This window comes from Eubalaena glacialis, chromosome 9, assembly GCF_028564815.1.
Source record: "Eubalaena glacialis isolate mEubGla1 chromosome 9, mEubGla1.1.hap2.+ XY, whole genome shotgun sequence".
Taxonomy (NCBI): Eukaryota; Metazoa; Chordata; class Mammalia; order Artiodactyla; family Balaenidae; genus Eubalaena; species Eubalaena glacialis.
The window spans coordinates 84,208,012-84,226,595 of record NC_083724.1 but is presented as its reverse complement, the minus strand read 5'-3'; the positions used below and the strand labels follow the sequence as shown (position 1 = coordinate 84,226,595).

Here is an 18,584-nt window from a genome sequence, read left to right as displayed (position 1 = left end):
CCGAGGTGACCAGGACACTATTTTAATCCCTTTGTCAAGAGCTAGTGTGGAAAGAGTCTATGATTAATACAGACAACCTATAAGATTTTGGTGACAAGAGATTGTCAAGTCAGTAAAATTTTTGGTGAAGTGGGCTTCTCACAACACTGGACCCTGGAGGTAGAAACATTTTACAGAGAGCCCTGGGTTCTGCTTTCCATACCCAGGTAAGATGTGGGCTTCTAGATTCTGTATTTGGATTAAGAGCTATGAGAACCTGATGTTTGTAAATATCATGAAAATCGAAGCACATCAATTGGGAGTGAAGGATAAAAGGAATATAAAAAAGAGATTGAGAATGTCGACAAAAAGGCAGTGGAAAAATAAGAATTGAGCTTTTCAGGCTTGGTGAGACCCTACCTCATAGGAACCAGATGCCTCAACCACCCCATCCTATTAGGGACTCTGGGGTCCAAGGTAAGCCATGATGAAGTCAATTGCATCTGTTTTCACCCAATGTGATGACCTCACTTCCAATAAGATCTATAATCCTTTGCTGGTTAAGTTGGACACTTACTCCAAAACTTCCAATGCTTGTGGATGTGCACGCCCCACAGAACTGAACTGAGAGTGTTTGTGTGTTTTAGACAGTTATTAGAAATCAAAAGATAAATATTTGAAAAATAAAAAACAAAGTTGTACAACCTGCTGTGAGATAAAAAAATGTGATATACATTATCATCTATAAACTTCTAATATCTTGGATTTGGGGGGCAAATTTTTATCAAGAGGATCTGGTATTTTTGTCTACACAGTTTAGTAATCTGACTCCCATTGAAAGAATAAATAAAAGAGAGAGAAAGACCCAGTGTAGACCATGCCAAAAGATGCGGCCTTAAGTAAGAGAGCATTCATTCAATGCATTTATTCAGTGACATTTGTTAGCAGCCTGTTATGTGCCTCTGTGCCAGATACTAGAGAGCCTGAGCTGAATAAGCCATGGGAAATAGAGCAAAAACAAACAGAAAAGAAAGAAAGTGAACTCCTAAGATATGGCAGTAAGGGCAGCAAATCCTAGGAGTAATAGAAATAGTTTGACATTGAGGTACTTGGAAAGGAAGTCCTTGCAAACTGTTTAATAGCACAAATTAACAGAGAGAGAGCAGACAGCTGGGCTTGCCAAACACAGAGGACAACATGAAATATTTAGGAAGAAAATCAACCCAGACAAAAAGAGAAAAATGGGCTGGGACACATCTAACCCTCCAGGCTTGAAAACTTTACCAATTTGGGGGCAAAAAAGGATTGGCATGCTTACTTTGTTATTCACACTTGAGTTAATTACCTAGAGATCTCTGTAGTGAGTTGTATAGGTTTCTTTCAGTTGCTTTGTAAATCTCTGTTGTGTTTTGAGCAAAGCAATAATTTGCTTTCATTTAAGATCGTGTGACCCCAAAGAACACTGTATTGCTTATTTCAGAAATAAGTAAATCCCAGGTATGTCTTACCAACTTGCACACCTCCAATGTGAGCGTGCATATAAGGGGTGGCAATTGACTGGGTGGTATTAGGTGTGCGTGCAAAGAAACCATGAACTGTAAGTGAGAGTGCATGTGTTGTGTCGTGTGGTCAGATATAATAATGTTTCGAATGGTGCTGACAAGTCATGAGTCACTGGGTACACCCGGGGAAGATAATAACTTTCTGGAGGCAAGAAATCACTTGGGGGAGAAAACTGCTTCTGCCTTTGCCTTGCTGATTAATTTGCTAGAAAGGCAGGCACATTACCCAGCCCAGAGGTCAGGCAGCTGTGCGTGCCCCACTCTACCTTTTGAGGAGATAGCAAATGACCACAAGGCTGCTTGACATCAGGGACTGGTCAAGAAAACAAGTTCCAGGGCCTCTGGGACCAGCACTCTGTTGCCTCATTCCCCAAAGCTCATGTCTGGCATGACAGCACAGCCCTGAAGTAAGTTATGGCTCTGGAGAAAGCCCTGATGTTGAAATAGTGGGGAAAGATTCTGACTGACCTGCAGAAAAAAAATGGAACAAACTAGAGATACAATAGGAGCCTGATATCTCTGCCTCTAGAAGAACAAGTTTATTATATCTGTAAAAAGACAAAAAGAGTAATTATTTAATCAACTGCCCCTATAACCAGTGTTTTGTTTGTTTGGTTTTATTTTTATATTTTTTTGGACCTAACAAAAGCTATATCATATTCACACCAATAACAGTAGTCATAAACTGGGCAGGGAAGACAAGTAGAGTGTGAAGGAGCTTTCCTGCCTGCATCCCCTCCCGTTCACCCCCTCCCCACCGCTGAGACTCACAGCTCTAAACGAAGCAGAGTTAAACTTTTCTTAAGGAACCTCTCCATCCAACAGAGTCTGACTCTTAACTGTCAGATACATTTAATTCTATGCATTTAACAGAGGGCTTGACACAGGTGCTGTGTGAGCTGAGGAAAGGCACTCTGGGGATGTGAGAAAACAGCCTGGGGGGGTGCCCTGAGAAAGGGAAGCTCAGAGTCTGAAAGAAGCTCAGGAAAGAGGGAGGCTTTCTGAAGCTTGGAAAGGAAGGAACAAACTCCTCAGTGCCACAGCACATTAGGAAGCCAATAGATGGAGTTTGACTGGACTAGCTAATATAAGACATGGCCAGAATTAGCTAAGACTTGAGAGCATGTACCACTTCAAGTGGAGGACTCCCCACAGAACAACCAAGGCGTCTTTCATCAAGAACTGTTTTACCATGATTTGCCTCCTCAGTTTAGAATTTTTTAATAGTTAAAATCAATGGTTGAAATTTAAAACTTCTGCTCTGTAAAAGACAAAGTCAAGAGAAGAAGAAAACAAGCTACAGACAGGGAGAAGATATTTGCAAAAGACACATCTGATAAAGGACTGCTATCCAAAATACACAAAGAATTCCTAAAACTCACTAATAAGAAAACAAACAGGCCAATTAAAAAATGAGCCAAAGGCCTTAACAGACACTTCATCAAAGAAGACATACAGATGGCAAATAAACATAGGAAAAGATGCTCCACATAATATGTCATCAGAGAAATGCAAATTTAAACAATGACATACCACTACACACCTGTTAGAATGGCCAAAATCCAGAACACTGACAACACCAAAAGCAGACAAGGATATGGAGCAACAGGAACTCGCATACAAAATTGGTGGGAATGCAAAATGATACAGCCACATTGAAAGACAGCTTGGTGGTTTCTTACAAAACTAAACATACTCTTTTTTTTTTAATATACTCTTAACATATGATACAGCAGTCACACTCCTTGGTATTTACCCGAAAAAGCTGAACACTCATGTCCACACAAGAAACTGCGCATGGATACTTATAGCAGCTTTATTCATAATTGCCGAAACTTGAAGGCCACTAAAATGTCCTTCAGTAGGTGAATGTACAAATAAACTGTGGCACATCCAAACAATGGTAGGTTATTCAGTGCTAAAAGAGAAATGAGCTATCAAGTCATGAAAAAATATGGAGGAAAGTTAAATGCATATTACTAAGTAACAGAAGCCAATCTGAAAAGGTTACATACTGTATGATTCCAACTATATGACACGTTGGAAAAGGCAAAACTATAGAGATAACAAAAAGATCAGTGTTTGCCAGGAGTTGGGGAGTAGAAGGGAGGGATGAATAGGTGGAACACAGAGTATTTTTAGAGCAGTGAAACTATTCTGTATGATACTATAATGATGGATACGTGTCATTATACGTTTGTCCGAACCCGTAGAATGTACAATACCAAGAGTGAACCCTAATGTAAACTATGGACTTTGGGTGATTCTGGTGTGTCAATGCAGTTTCATCAATTGTAACAATTGTACCACCTTGGTGAGAGATGTTGATAATGGGGGAGGTTAAGCATGTGTGGTGGCAGGGAAATCTCTGTATCTTCACCTCAATTATACTGTGAGCCCAAAAGTACTTTAAAAAATAAAGTCTTTTTTTCTTTAAAAAAAAAAAAAAAGGTAATAGTTGTATAAATGAAGTGTGGTTTCCTAGATTATAGCCTGGAACAGAAAAAGAGCATTAATGGAAAAACTGGTAAAAGTCTAGAGTTTAGTTAATAGTCATGTACCAACTTTGGTTTGTTATTTTTGACATATGTACCATGGTAATGTAAGATGTTAACACTAGTGGAGGCTGAGTAAAGGATATTCAGGAACTTTGCAACTTTACAAATCTAAAATTACTCCAAAATTAAAAGTTTATTTTAAAAAATTAATATTTGGCACTTCTGTGGTTAAATCCCAAAGTTATCTGAAAAACACTACAAGGAAAATTCACTCGTAACTCCCTAATTCTTACTTTGATTATTTTAAAGAATTCTGGAATATCTGTACTAGACATACAAAACCAACCATCTTATCATAAGGACCCCAACAATCTTCTAAAAATTTCTCACCTCTAATACTCCCACATAATTCTAGAATCATGTGGTAGACTGCAAAAATGCCCACAATTCTTCACCCCTCCCTGTATCCACAGCTTTTGGCAGGATGACATAGCAGCTCCTACCATCAAGAATCTATTTCTCCACTCTGTGAATCTCGGCTGGGATTTTATGACTTTCAGTGAATGGGATGTAAATGATGTGCAATTTCTGAGTCCAGGTCTCAAAAAGCCTTGATATCACTGTCACTGTCTGAACTCTCCTACCACCATGTAAACAAGCTCAAGCTCACCTACTGGAGGATTAGAGACTGCATGTAACATGGTTGAGCCACCTGGCTGGGCCTTCCCTCAACTAGCCAGCCTCCAACCAATCCAGCTTTTGACTACAGATGTGTGAATGAGCCCAGCCAAGACCAGAGAAACCCCCTAGCTGGCCCTAATCCAAGCTGCCATTTGCAGGTTCATAAGCAATAATACAAGATTGTTGTTTTAACATACTAAGTTTGTTTTGCAGATACAGCTTACTAATACAACTTTACACATATTAGCATGGCTATTATTAAGAAAGAGAAAGAAAGAAAAAAAAAGAAAGAAAGAAAGGAAGGAAGGAAGGAAGGAAGGAAAGAAGGAAGAAAGGGGGAAAGAAAGAAAGAACATAAGTGCACTATTGGTGGGAATGTAAAATGATGTGGCTACTGTGGAAAGCAGTATGGTAGTTCCTCAAAATACTGAAAATAGAATTAACATATGATCTAGCAATTCCACTTCTGGGTATATATGCAGAATAATTGAAAGCAGGGTTTAGAAGAGATGTTTGTACACTCATGCTCATTGTAGCATTGTTCACAATAACCAAAAAATGGAAGCAACCCAAGTGTCCAACAAGAGATAAATGGATAAACAAAATGTGGTGTACATACAATGAAATATTATTCAGCCTTAAAAAGGAAGGAAATTTTGACATATGCTACAGCATGAATGAACTTTGAGCACATTATGTTAAGTGAAATAAACCAATCACAAAAAGAGAAATACTGTATGATTCCACACATATGATGCACCTAGAGTAGTCAAATTCATAAAGACAGAAAAATAGAAGGGTGGTTGCCAGAGCCTGGAGAAAGGGGGCAATGGGTGTAGAATTTCAGCTGCTTAATGGGTATAGAATTTCAGTTTTGCAAAATGACAAGAGTTCTGAAGATTGGTTACACAACAGTGTGAATGTACTTAATGCTACTGAATTTTACACTTAAAAATGGTTAAGATGGTAAATTTTATATTATGTATATTTTACCATAACTGTTTTGAAAAGCTAATGATATAAATGCCATCCTCTCTGTTCAGTCCTCTCATCCCTTCTCACCCAAACTTGACCTCACAACATGAAGATTTTGTCCTCAATTCCTCAGAAGAAATCTCTACTCTGCTACCAACTTCTACTTTAAAGTAGGAAAAAATAGAACACATGAAATTGTCACCCATGCTGTGCGGCTCAGGCCCAGGCACGGAAACTTTTTTCTTTTTTTTTTAACCACACGGGCCAGTTGTGTTTTATCAACAGGATACCACAAAGGCCAGTGACAAAACCAGACTGAACCAGCTACCTCCAAGATGGCAGGCAAAGTGGACTAAGGGTCACCACTTTCCTTGCCTTGATTTATCTCTGTGTTTCCATACCAACTCCTGAGAGCTGAAGGACACTTGCCTGATCTACCTCTGTGTTTGTTTCAAAAGTACCTGGTGTTTGGCAGAGATGCTTTGCAGCTGTCCTGTGAGAGATACATGCTTTGAGAAATATGCAGTGGTCAACCCCCCAGAGCTGGCTCTGACTTGACCACAGGAAGGCGCCTGCACAGATGAAACCTGGAGGTATCAAGAGTTACCTTTGCTTCATTACCGTGCTAAGATCTCCGCCCGAAGTGGGGATTTGTACTCTGCTAGGCACAATTCGTGCCCTGTGCAAAGCAGTGTGGAAGACTGCGCATGCCCCAGCTGCCCTTGGAAATCTCCACCCTTTTGCTAGAGCCTGATGACCTGTCTGCCTCCTAACCCTTGGAATTCCCTTACTCCCTCCCTTCGGGGAGAAGGTGCCTTTAGAGCATGAGTTCCCCGTCTCCATTCTCTGGCCATAGAATAAAAGATTGTCTGGCTTGCACCAAACTCAGCTTCATTATTGGCAGCATGAACCCAGGCAGGAAATAACTCCCTGACCGAGACAGGGGGGGCTTCAGTTCAGCTAGGGCTCCAAGAGGGGGGCCTCACATCTAATTTGGTAACAAAATCATCCTCTATCATTTTATAGACTAACTTAATGCAAGAAATTAAAGTTATTCTAGAAGCTTCCCCCCCTCATTTACTTCACCACCCTCAGGAAAATATGCCCCCATAGAACCTTTACTACAAGCTCTTGGATTACGTCCTTTCCCCTTCTCTTTTGCCCAACCATCTCTTTTAAATCTTACCAGTGACCTTATGGTGAAAAGCAAAGGACACATTGAATTCTAAAAGACTGACAAATGCACGCTTTTTTGAAGCTCAAGTAAAATTATGCTTCTACAGCCCAACGACACTCCAGCTCCCTGTGGTTCAGTGCTTCATAGACACACATTCTCAGAAACACAGTCCGTTTTTAAAAAGCAATTTAAAATATTTTTAAAATTTGTTCTCCTCATTTCGGTCCTCCCCATCAAAAACTTTTTTAGAGCTTTTCTAATATAAATCTTGTCACCTCTCCCGCTGCTTCTGCTCTCTGTGCTCAGATTTATAAAAGAAGGCCCAGCATGGAAGGGAGGCAGAGGAAATCGTCTAGTGGCCAAGGCCCCAGTGTTCTTTTTTTGGGCAGATAGAGTGTCCCTATATAACCTGGCTGGCAGGTCTGAGTCTAAGAAAAGAGACACATATAGGGAAATGAATACAAAATATTTAAGTTACATAGTTCCCATGATATAACTTTTAGATGAGATTTATATTTAAACTGTACCAATTCTATTTCCCAGAAAGTGTGGCTTTTAAAATGAAAGCCCAGATGAATTTGATCAAAGGCGTTTTCAACGGAGCAAGGTTTGACATTTCTCATCCTGCACAGAGAAAATGAATAGTGGAGTCTTCGTTCGTGGAAACCACGATTTCCGGCACTCGCTCCTTTGGAGTCTTACCATCTCATTGCAACAGCGCACAGCCTCCCCTGTGGATCCGAGGAGAGGAGAAAACCTCTTTCCCTGACACACCCAAAGGGGCAAGAAAAAAGTACTTTCAACACCTCACCTGCTGGAGGAGAAGCCAGCTGCCTCCCCGTGCTCTGTAAGAAATACTGGCTAAAAAAAAAAATTTTTTTTAATAAATTTAATTTCCTTTGAAGTGGCTATTTGATCTCAATTCATACATTGAAATAATTCCTGAGAAGATGATGTCTGCCACCTCCCATTCCTAGCTCTCCAAACCTCCCTCTCAGCCTCTTCCTATACACTCTGGTTATTGTAAACAGCTTACACTCCCTAAACCAGGGAGTAGCAACCTGAGTGCCACAAATGTATTGCATTTGCCCCAGCGTGCCTTGCGAATGTTACATTTGTCTCAAGAGTCACCACTTGCTAAAAGTTGGGAAGTGCTGTCCTTTACATATTGTTTCTGGACTCAGCTGCCCTAGAAATGTGGAAAACCTTTTATCTGTGTAATTTATACCCATTTTTTCAGATTCAGCTCTGGGTATCTGACTTCTTCCTCCAGGAAGCCTTCCCTAATCTGACCTAACCCACCATTTGGTGTAGGTTAGGTACTTCTCTACACTCTGAAATACCCTCTGCACCTAGATTCCATATCCACAGTGTAGTGTTATACATAGCCACTAAGAAGTAGTTCCCCCACTATGTCCTGCTTTGAGGGCAAAGTCCTCATAACTGTTGTCATTCTACCCTTAATTGAAGTTAGTCCGAATTTTTCAGTAAGTTCTGTTACCCATCTCTATCTAGGGCAAGTCTCTTTACCCTTCAAGGCCCCACTAAGAATAGTTCCCCCACTATGTCCTGCTTTGAGGGCAAAGTCCTCATAACTGTTGTCATTCTACCCTTAATTGAAGTTAGTCCGAATTTTTCAGTAAGTTCTGTTACCCATCTCTATCTAGGGCAAGTCTCTTTACCCTTCAAGGCCCCACTAAGATTAACCTTGGTGATAACCTCCCTGCCTGATCTCAGCTCCAGCAAAAGTGCTTTGTGTGGACTTCCCTGGTGGCGCAGTGGTTAAGAATCCACCTGCCAATGCAGGGGACACAGGTTCGAGCCCTGGTCCGTGAAGTTTTCCCATGCCGCAGAGCAACTAAGCCCTAGTGCATCACAACTACTGAGCCTGCGCTCTAGAGCCCCCGAGCCACAACTACTGAAGCCTGGGCACCTAGAGCCCATGCTTCGGAATAAGGGAAGCCACCGCAATGAGAAGCCCGCGCAATGCAACAAAGAGTAGCCCCTGCTCGCCACAACTAGAGAAAGCCGGCGCGCAGCAACGAAGACCCAACACAGCCAAAAATTAATTAATTAATTTTCTTTTTAAAGAGTGCTTTGTGCATGCTCCATCATAGCCCTGCCTGCACCATGTTCTGGTCTGATGTACCCATCTTTTCCGTCTCACTAGACTGCAACCTTATGGGCACTAGGACTACGTCTGATTTGTGTATTTGTATGTCCAACACTAGTAGTGCCTGAACAGAGGCATTCTCTGTTCCCTCAATGAATACCCTGTCTCCCAAGAACAACCAAAATTCTAGCTAAAGTGTCAAAGAGTAAAGACATGTCAACATTTTTACTTCCTTTATAGACCCTAAAGAAAAAAAAAAAAAAGCTTTTGGCTCCATGTTGTAAACCAGTGGTTCTTGACCTTAGGATGCATCAATGTCACCTGCAGAACTTGTCAAAACAGATTGCTGGGCCCCATGCCCAGGGATTTTAGTTCATTGGTCTTGGATGGGGCCCAAGAATTTGCCTTTCTAACAAGCCTCCAGGTGATGTTGATTTTGCAAGTCCACGATTTAGATTTTGAGTAATCCTGTGCAAAAACCAAGCCATCAGATAACCCAAGCAGATCTCTGCCAGGTCTTACCTAACACACACCTCTGATCCTGGACTGAATGAATAATCTTAAAGAGAAATGTACCATGTAGTGCTTACCTGTTCTGGGCCAAAAGGAAAAAGCTCTCATTGTTTTGCATCTAGCATTTTTATCAGTTTTTGTTGCTGTCATTTTTATAAGATGGTCCAAAGGGAAGTAACAGTCAGTAAATACCTACCATGAGAGACAGCCGATATTGAGGTTAAGGACACAGTCCTGGAGCCAGACTCCCTGCTACCAAATCCTGGCTCAGCTTAATCTCTGTGCTTCAGCCTCCTCTTCTGTAGATTAGGAATAATGACCGCCCTCCCTTATGTGGTTGCTGTGAAGCTTCAATGAATTGACAGATGTAACGTGCTTAGCACAGTGTCTGGCATATAGTAAATTCTCCAAAAGCATTAGTTTTCATCACTATTAGTACTCTTAAACATTACTGTGTTTACACACAATATCAATTTAATCTTCACTACAGCTTGCCTAAGTTCATACAATTAAAAAGAGCTAAAACTGGGATAGAAATCAAGGTTTGATTCCAAAATTCATGTTTCTCTTTCTATTCATTCATATACTTGAAAGGTTATTAGAAGGCAATTTCCTGAGTCCCATCTGACTGCCCAGATTCTTATCCCAGTCTATGGTGGACCCAGAAATCTGCATTTTAAACTAGCATTTCAGTTTCTAAACTCTAAATCTGATGCTAGTGGTCTAGGGATCTTTTCCATATACTGCCTTGCAGTATGAACGTGAGGATTAGTGAGAACAAGTACAGGACTGGGCTTTAGAAACTAAGTGCTAAGCAAATGTCTTTGTTATTATGAAAATAAATTGTTTTTCTTCAAATGTTAAAGCTATATCAAAATAAGAAAAAACTGTGTTAGAACACAGTTGAATACTAAAAGCTGTTGCTCTAATTTGACCAGGTAAATGAAATCTAAAAATCCTCTGGAATAAAATGATGTAACGAAGATTGAAAACTCTGTTTCTGGAATCAGTTTGGTTCCCAGTTCTATTTCTTATTACCATGTGAGCTCAGGCAACTTATTTCACCTCTCTGAACTTCAATTTGCTCATTTGTAAATAAAAATACCTACCTCATAGGACTGTTGCAAATACTAAATGAAATAATGCGTGTAAAGTACTTAGCACTGTGTCTGGAATAGAATATATACTCAATAAGTTGTGCCATTATTATTCTTATTAATGTTGACAGTTACAGGAGTTGCACAGAAAAAGGAGTATTTGACACCACCACAGCTATAACCACTGGCATAAAATGGTTTTTTAAATAGGGAGCTTAACGGTATTTTACAAATTTTAAATAATATTTAGGAAATTTGAGTGCTCCCCATCATCCCTAACCTATGTGTGTAAATCTCAGAGTCACCATATCTTTATAATATTTGGAGAAATGTGAGAGTGTGTCCACTAAAGATTCCCTTCCCAAAAGAGTTCTTCGTGGTCCCCAGAGCCTGAGGAAGAAACGGACGCTGGCACTTGCTCAGCAATTGCAGAGAAATGAGAAATCTTCTCAGAAAGTTTTTCCGCTCACTGTTGAGTTCTCCTCATTAAACAGCCCCTTCCCAAGATCACCATCACAAACTCATACATTCTAAAATGCCTCATAGACCTTTGGAAAGAGCCTGCAGCCCACCCACCTCCAGTGTCTGTCTTGGGGTACAGGGAAAGAACAGGAATAAACAAGATAACTCATTGCACCTGTTTGGTTAACACTGCCCGTAAGCAAATTCTGAACCCGGGAGTGTGTGTGTGTATGTGTGTATGTTTCTTTGGAAAACAGAAATGTGGAGGTTAAAATTAATTCTAAATGCTTCAAAAGCATGAGTTGAAGTCACCTAAACACTATATTGCTGCTGGCATATCATCAACATGATTTGGCATGAAATAATTCTTAGAAAACACTCCACTGCAGAAAGAACAGAAATGCACTATCTCCAAAGAAAAGACAAGAAATTGCTTTGTGAGATCAGCCCATTTGTCAAGTGAGTGAGTTGGGCTGCTCACTGGGTACGAAGGCCACTGTCAGCCCTAGTCTAGAATTCTAAGATTCTATGTATTCATATAGATATATAGATGCACACATACATATGTATACATAGACATATGTAAAACATAAATTTTAATTGGTTCCAAGCATATGATAAATAGTGTAATACTATTTAAAACTCACCAGAACAGACGAACGGGTTTGCAAGGCAGAAATGGAGACAACAGATGTAGAGAACAAACGTATGGACCCCAAGGGGGGAAAGCGGGGGTGGGGGGATGAATTGGGAGATTGGGAGTAACATATATACACTAATATATATAAAATAAATAACTAATAAGAACCTGCTGTATATAAATAAATAAAATTCAAAATTAATTAATTAATTAAAATAAAACTCACCAGAATTCTCCATCCTTAGCATTAAGCTTATGATAAACACAGAAATTTCCTACCAAATGGAAAAAGGAATTTTTTTCAAAAGTAAAACCATGCCCAAGGAGCATCACAGGATTTTGTTAGGTTAAATGTTAGATTAAAATCCTGCAAGTAGGGACTTCCCCGCTGGCGCAGTGGTTAAGAATCCGCCTGCCAATGCAGAGGACACGGGTTCGAGCCCTGGTCCGGGCAGATCCCACATGCTGTGGAGGAACTAAGCCCATGCACCACAACTACTGAGCCTACACTCTAGAGCCCATGAGCCACAACTACTGAGCCTGAGTGCCACAACTACTGAAGCCCACGCACCTAGAGCCCGTGCTCTGCATCAAGAGAAGCCACCCAATGAGAAGCCCGGGAACCTCAAGGAAGAGTAGCCCCCGCTCGCCGCAACTAGAGAAAGCCCGTGCGCAGCAACAAAGACCCAAGGCGGCCAAAAATAAAAATAAATAAATAAAATTAAAAAAAAAAAAAATCCTACAAGTGCTGCCATAGTGAAACTTGGAAAATGTTACTCGATTTTCAATTAAATTTAATATGCCATGTGACTTATTTACTTAATTTTATATATAGATTTCGTTGGCGTTTTTTTTGCTGTTGTCGTTTGTTTTTAAGGAAATGTCCCTCATCTAAAATCACACACAGTGTAAAACTGGAAGCGTCAACGGAACAAAAAGAGGAGGAAGGCTCCAAGTCTGCTTTCCAAAAAGGCAAGGAAAAACCGTTAATCCTTCAATCTCAGGTTATCATAAATTCGTAAACAAGCCCTCTCTTCTTCCTCCTAGGCCGACAAACCCAGTCCCACTCTCTGTGTCCATTCGGTATGTAAAAGCATTTTTTCTTTTTAGCCAATGAAAGGGGCTGGGTAAGTGCCTGGGTGGGGGTCAGGTCTCTCCCGCACCGCTCAGCCTGAGGCCGGGAAGCTTCTCCCTCCTTCTTCCCCTCACTGATCAGTAACACCAGAAGAAGGGTCTGTCCAGAGTAACCTGCACCCGGGCGGAGCAGGCACGTTAAGGCTCCGAAAGGGCAGGAAAACAGAAGCGCTCTAACTGGACCACTGGAGACCCTGTTTTGCCCTCAAGAAGCCGAAACTGCAAGGCCTAATTCCAGTGATTTCCAGGTGTCGTGGGTTTCCAAGCTCACAGAACATCGCCCTCTTTCTAGTGGTTTGCAGACAGTCCCTGGCTGGTGCAGGTCAGTTTTCCGGTTCACAGCGCTTCCTGTCTAAGGAAAGGTTTAGGACCCGCACCAGCCAAGAGACTTCCAATTAGCCCCGTGAAGTTTCCGTGCTCTGTGGTCATCAACTGTGTCAACCGCTCCCCTGCCCAACCTAGCTCCCTCTTAATGGGGTGTGAGAGGAGGAACTAGACAATAATGTTACTAACTACTATTTTTATTTTTTAATTAACCCAGGAGAAATACAAAATAAAGTAAACCTTTTGCGGGTGGGGAGTGGAATGAATTCCCAAGGCAGGTATTATCGTGACCTTTTTTTCAGTGATCTGCACCGAGGTTCTGACCTCTACAGGTGCCTAAGCATTTGCTGCCAGAGATATTTTTTCTGCGAAAAAAAGGAAGGAAGGAAAGAAGGAAGAAAGGAACCTACAAAACAAATACAAGTTAGCTGTAGTCTCTCTTAGCAGATGAATAGCACAGATATCTTTGTTTATATTTTTGCACATTTTCCCATGAAACCTCTCATAGCCCTCTCTACCCCCCCCCCCACCCCCCAATTCTCAGCAAACAAAACATTTCAGCAAGGATGTGAGAAAGAACAGTCATTTCTTAATGTGGGAAGCCGGTTTTATTTACGAACATGCGCAGTTCATTGTTGCCCTGGGGGATGCTTGTGTCTGAACTGTTTAACCAGAGCTAACCAGGTCTTTGGGCAGGCCTGACTTGGAAGCAAATAAAACTTGAGCTCTGTGTGTACACAGGAGAGAATGTTAAAGAAAACATGTACTATTGTGTTCCACATGGATTTGGGACCTTCCTTTCAGTTCTGATTATCCACACCTTGTGTTTTCTGGAATGTTTGATACATTGGTGGTCTGCACTTGCAAGATTAAATGTTATTAAATGTTAGCACTGGAATGGACCCAAGAAGGTCATCCATTGAGTCAACATTCTCATCTTTGCAGGGAACAGAGACCCTGAGAGGTTGTGACTTGGAACTAAATTCAAAAGATATAAACAACCCCTGAACACAGGGGAAGCCTGGAAGGCAACATTCAGGTCTAACCAGCAAGTAGAAGGACCCCCATGTAAAATCCTCTAGGCAGCCATCCTTCCACAGGGATGAGGTTACCCAAGAGGCCTAAGTCTGCATAAAGCACTGCACTTGGGAGTCCTTCCCTCATCCTTTCTTCTTCCCTGCTTCCTGAACCCTAGCCCTTTGGTTTTCTAATGAGTCCTGTCTGGGTGGGAGTAGAGGACTAAAGGAACAGGATACAGGCTGTCTCATATGCACCAAATGCACAATGTCCACTTCGGCGAAACCCTCTTAACTTGCAAGAGGTAGCAAGCTTTATTTGAGTGTTAATAACATATGTGGCCCTGGTAAGAAGAGAGGATCTGAGAAAGAGGAATGGCGCTCAAATCAAAGCAGAAGCCAGCTGCTCCTTCCTTTCTCTCTGTAAGCATAAACCAGCACATAAGTAGTCCCTGTTTGGAGGCACGAGGGGAAGTCAGGGAGAAAACACAAAAGGGGAGGCCTCTCAGATGGAGTTCTATTTATTTTTTTTTTACAAGGGTTAAAGGGCTTCTTTTGAAAGGCAAGCCTAGAATTTAAACCACTACCCCAAATAAGACATGACATTATCTGCAGACATCGCCTAATCCTCCATTGTGAAATTAACATTCATCTAAAAGAAGGGAGTTTCCTCTGTAAAGACCCAATCTTTAAAAAAAATGTTTAAAATTTAGATGATTTTAGTTTCACCAATGAGAAAAATTAGAACTCGTTGGGGAAAAAAAAAATTGGTTTCAACAGATTTTTTGGTCTTCTCTGCTAAGATTTTTGGTTCAGAAGTTTGGACTCCTGCTGCATAGGAAATCTTTGGCTTTTGAGACGCCAAACAATGTTTACCAGATTTGGAGCTGGGAGTGAGGTTTCTTCTCAAATGAGGCTAAGGTTTCTCAGCCTACAACATCCCAGTTTCCAGCACAGGCTGCCTGATTCTTCGTGTTTTCCCAATGAAGCTGGCTGTGTAAGGCACAGTTTAAAGGACAATACTCTTATAGTTTGTACTACCTCAAACTGATGATTACATTTCATTTAGAAATGTAATTCATTTATTCACTTCTTAAAATCCTTGAGTGTGCTGATGGGCAAAGTAGAAATGAGTCAAATTTCCTTGTACCTCACATCAGTTCTCTATTAATTTACGCTCTGAAAAAATTAAGAATAATAAACTTTCATCTAAGCACCCTCAAATGTTACATCCTAGGGCAATTACAAAGCAGAGGGATTAATCAATCATGTGAATCAAATGCAAAGATTACAAAAAGTTCAAAATGAATAATGTTCTATTCTGGAGGAAAACCTGTCTCTTTTGAGCATCACAGCCACGAAGTGGTGCATTTCTGATTTAGTTAATAAGAGCCCAATTATATTTGAAATGTAGATTAATTCTCCTAAAAGCATTAATCAATTTGGCAAGGACACCTCAATAATAATGCGGTCTCTTTATTGCTTCCATGGTAAGATTGTGCCCCCATAACTGTAATCAGCTTATTGATACAAATACCTCTTTCCTTCAGTTGATTCAAATAGAACATTTTATAGGTACTTTCAGCTGATGCGATGGTAAATAATTTTTAGACTAAAAGTTGAAGTGGATTGATTAGAAGCAATTTTTTCTGTTTTGCACAATAAAAAGATGAACTACATGGTTCGCCAAGCCAATTTGTAGAGCAACCTCTCCTCTCTAATTGCTGCCACACTAATGTAGTAGAAGCCGAGTGCTAGGAAGTAGAGAAATCCATTTACCCAGCCATGACATTTAAGTAGCAAACACAAGTACTGGATTTTTCCATTACCCTTCATTTCAGCCCTGCTACGTTCCACCTGTGACCCTTATGCGATGAGGGCAATGTGCTTTCATACAATTTGGTAACCATAAGAAAGGTCCACTTCAAAATGTTTGAGAGCAGACTAAAATCATTTTTTAGAAAAGCATAATTAAGTCCATAACCAATCTCACTAATTTCTGATAATGTATTGCAAAACCAAATTATCTGATAAACACTCTAATAAATGTACATCATGCCTGAGGGGGAAAATTGCATATTTTCTCTGTCACAGATAACACAGTCTTTGTCACCAATAATCCCAAACTTGAATAGTGCTTTTATTTCATATAAGACTTTATTTCAACAACAGGAAGCAGGCAAGTTCTCCAAAAACACCCTGTGTTCCTTTGTTGTATATCTTACCACAGAGAAATGGGAACGCATCTTCAAATAGATTCCATGTTGAAATGCGTATAAAAGAAAAAACTCTGTATCTTTATTTTTCACAACTCTCCTAAGACATTTTAGTCTGAGCCAAAGTTTCTTTAGATAAGTTATCATTGAATGGGTACAGAGAAGCTCCCAGGGATGTGTCCTTCTGGAATATCATCTCCATACTTCCTGGCACGGGGACTAGTACTTGGAAAGCAGTAGATGGCCCATGAATGTTTGCTGAATGAAGGATGAATGTTTACAGGGCCCTTGGACTCTTAGGGTGGGGAAAAGACCAAAGCAATATTTTTAAACAAGGCAAAGTAAGTCAGTTTTATTTTGTTTTCTTTTTTTCCCCAAAGGAGTTATTCTTGTCCTCCAAAAAAGAAATAAAGAATATTTAGGATTTTTACCTCCAATTGAAATTTCTTCAGTAATTCATCAACACCACACTTGAAGCCAAAGCATTTGCTTCAGGGTTGAATTCAGAAGCTGATTCCACAAAAAATCAACCTCAAATATAGCATCTTCTGCTTCAAACAACTCTGTGCAATGCCACAAAAACAGAGGACAGTCCTTGGAGGATATGCTATCTGAAAGCTAAAAGCTTTACCCTTTTCTTTATTTCTGTTGTTTACTTAAATTGCTTGGTAAAAGATTTATCCACCAGTTCTTCCTGGTGTAAATTTAATAGCCCAGATATTAAAACCATCAAGTTCGAGGTTAGAGAGGAAAATGCCAACCTTGCTTCTTAATGACAGCAGCCCACCCAAAGATGCTTAAACACCATCAACAGTATCCTTGATGCTTTAACAAGGGTACTTAAAAAGCAATTAAGTATGCCAATCTCAGGCTGAAAACAATTTTAAAATAACACATGCATTAAGTCCCTGCTTCTTGACAAAGTAGTGATTTGCACTACATGATTTAGATACTGTGCATCGTTACAGCCATTTCCACAAGGCAGGGAAGTGCGTGCTAAGGAAGATTCATGCTATTGTAAGTTCGGTTCTTTCTCCCCCGTTAAAAAACAAAACTGCAAACAATCGACTCTTAACAGTTTTGAGTAACTACCAAAAACTTCACCACTATAGGAAACGTTGATATTAGCTAAGAGCTAAAACTTAATATTTATTGGCCTTTGACTATTAAGATACAGGAAATTGGAGGATAGAAGGCAGCAGGATGGAAAAAAGAGGTGCAGGTAAAGACTTTGCACTAAGGAACTTTCCTCCAAGAGGGTACATTTGAGTTGAAGTTGTGCCAAAGGTCACAGATGGTGTCAAACACTATTGCATCCTCAGCAACCGTAACTGGGGAGGACGGGTGGTAGCTAAGTTCAGGACGTTGAACTGGAGGACAATGACAAGTTGGCTACCACCTGGACAGCTGAGCCTACACAGTAGCGTGGATTGTAAGGCCCGCCAAGAGGTACTTCCCATCCTAGGGCTGAGGCGCAGCCCACGGCTGATTGAGGGAGATCCATTTAGCAGTGGATAGTACAAGGCAAGGAATGCGATGGCGAACAGGAAGGAGCAACTCTAGGTAAGGCGTTCCACAGCCAGGTCCTTTGGTCAAGCCAAGACCATGCGGATATAATGGTATCTGAAGACTTTACACTTTTCTGGAACCAGTGTGTCTGGGCAATCATCAAAGGTTTGGGGTTCCACTTGTTTTCTCAAAACTGTCCTGGTAAGATGATTACAACCCCTTTCTCAGATGGGAGAATTTGACATCAACAAAGCCTGCTTCTTTCCTGTTCAATGTAGACAGTGCTTCAGGCTCTGAGAGCCACTTTAAAAATGCCCAGATGTTTTTAATAGAAAGCAGTCATAGCTGCATAGCGTATCGTCAACAAAATCAGAGGCAATAGGGTGAAGGTGTTAGGAACACAGGCAGTGGGGCCACACAAACTGGGTTCTACCACGTACTAGCTGTGTGACTTTGGGCAAGGTAATTAATCTCTCTGAGCCTGATCTGTAAAATTAGGACAACAAGTAATTTGAGGATTAAATGAGGTAAACCATGTTAAGAATTTAGCACAGTCCTTGACACCATGGGCCATCCAGGAGTGGTTACTGTTGTTGTTATTATCAGACAGCAAAATGCTACACTGGACAAGAGCTAGAATCATATTTGGGCCTCAAAAGGCATAATCTTCCCAGTGTGAGCCACAGCT

At 40.7% G+C, this 18,584-nt stretch overlaps 1 protein-coding gene across 3 annotated transcripts in view; it reads right to left on the bottom strand.

Moving 5' to 3' along the window:
- Positions 1-18,584, bottom strand: part of RMI1 (RecQ mediated genome instability 1) — a 389,280-nt gene that overhangs the window by 265,891 nt on the left and 104,805 nt on the right. The window lies entirely within an intron of this gene.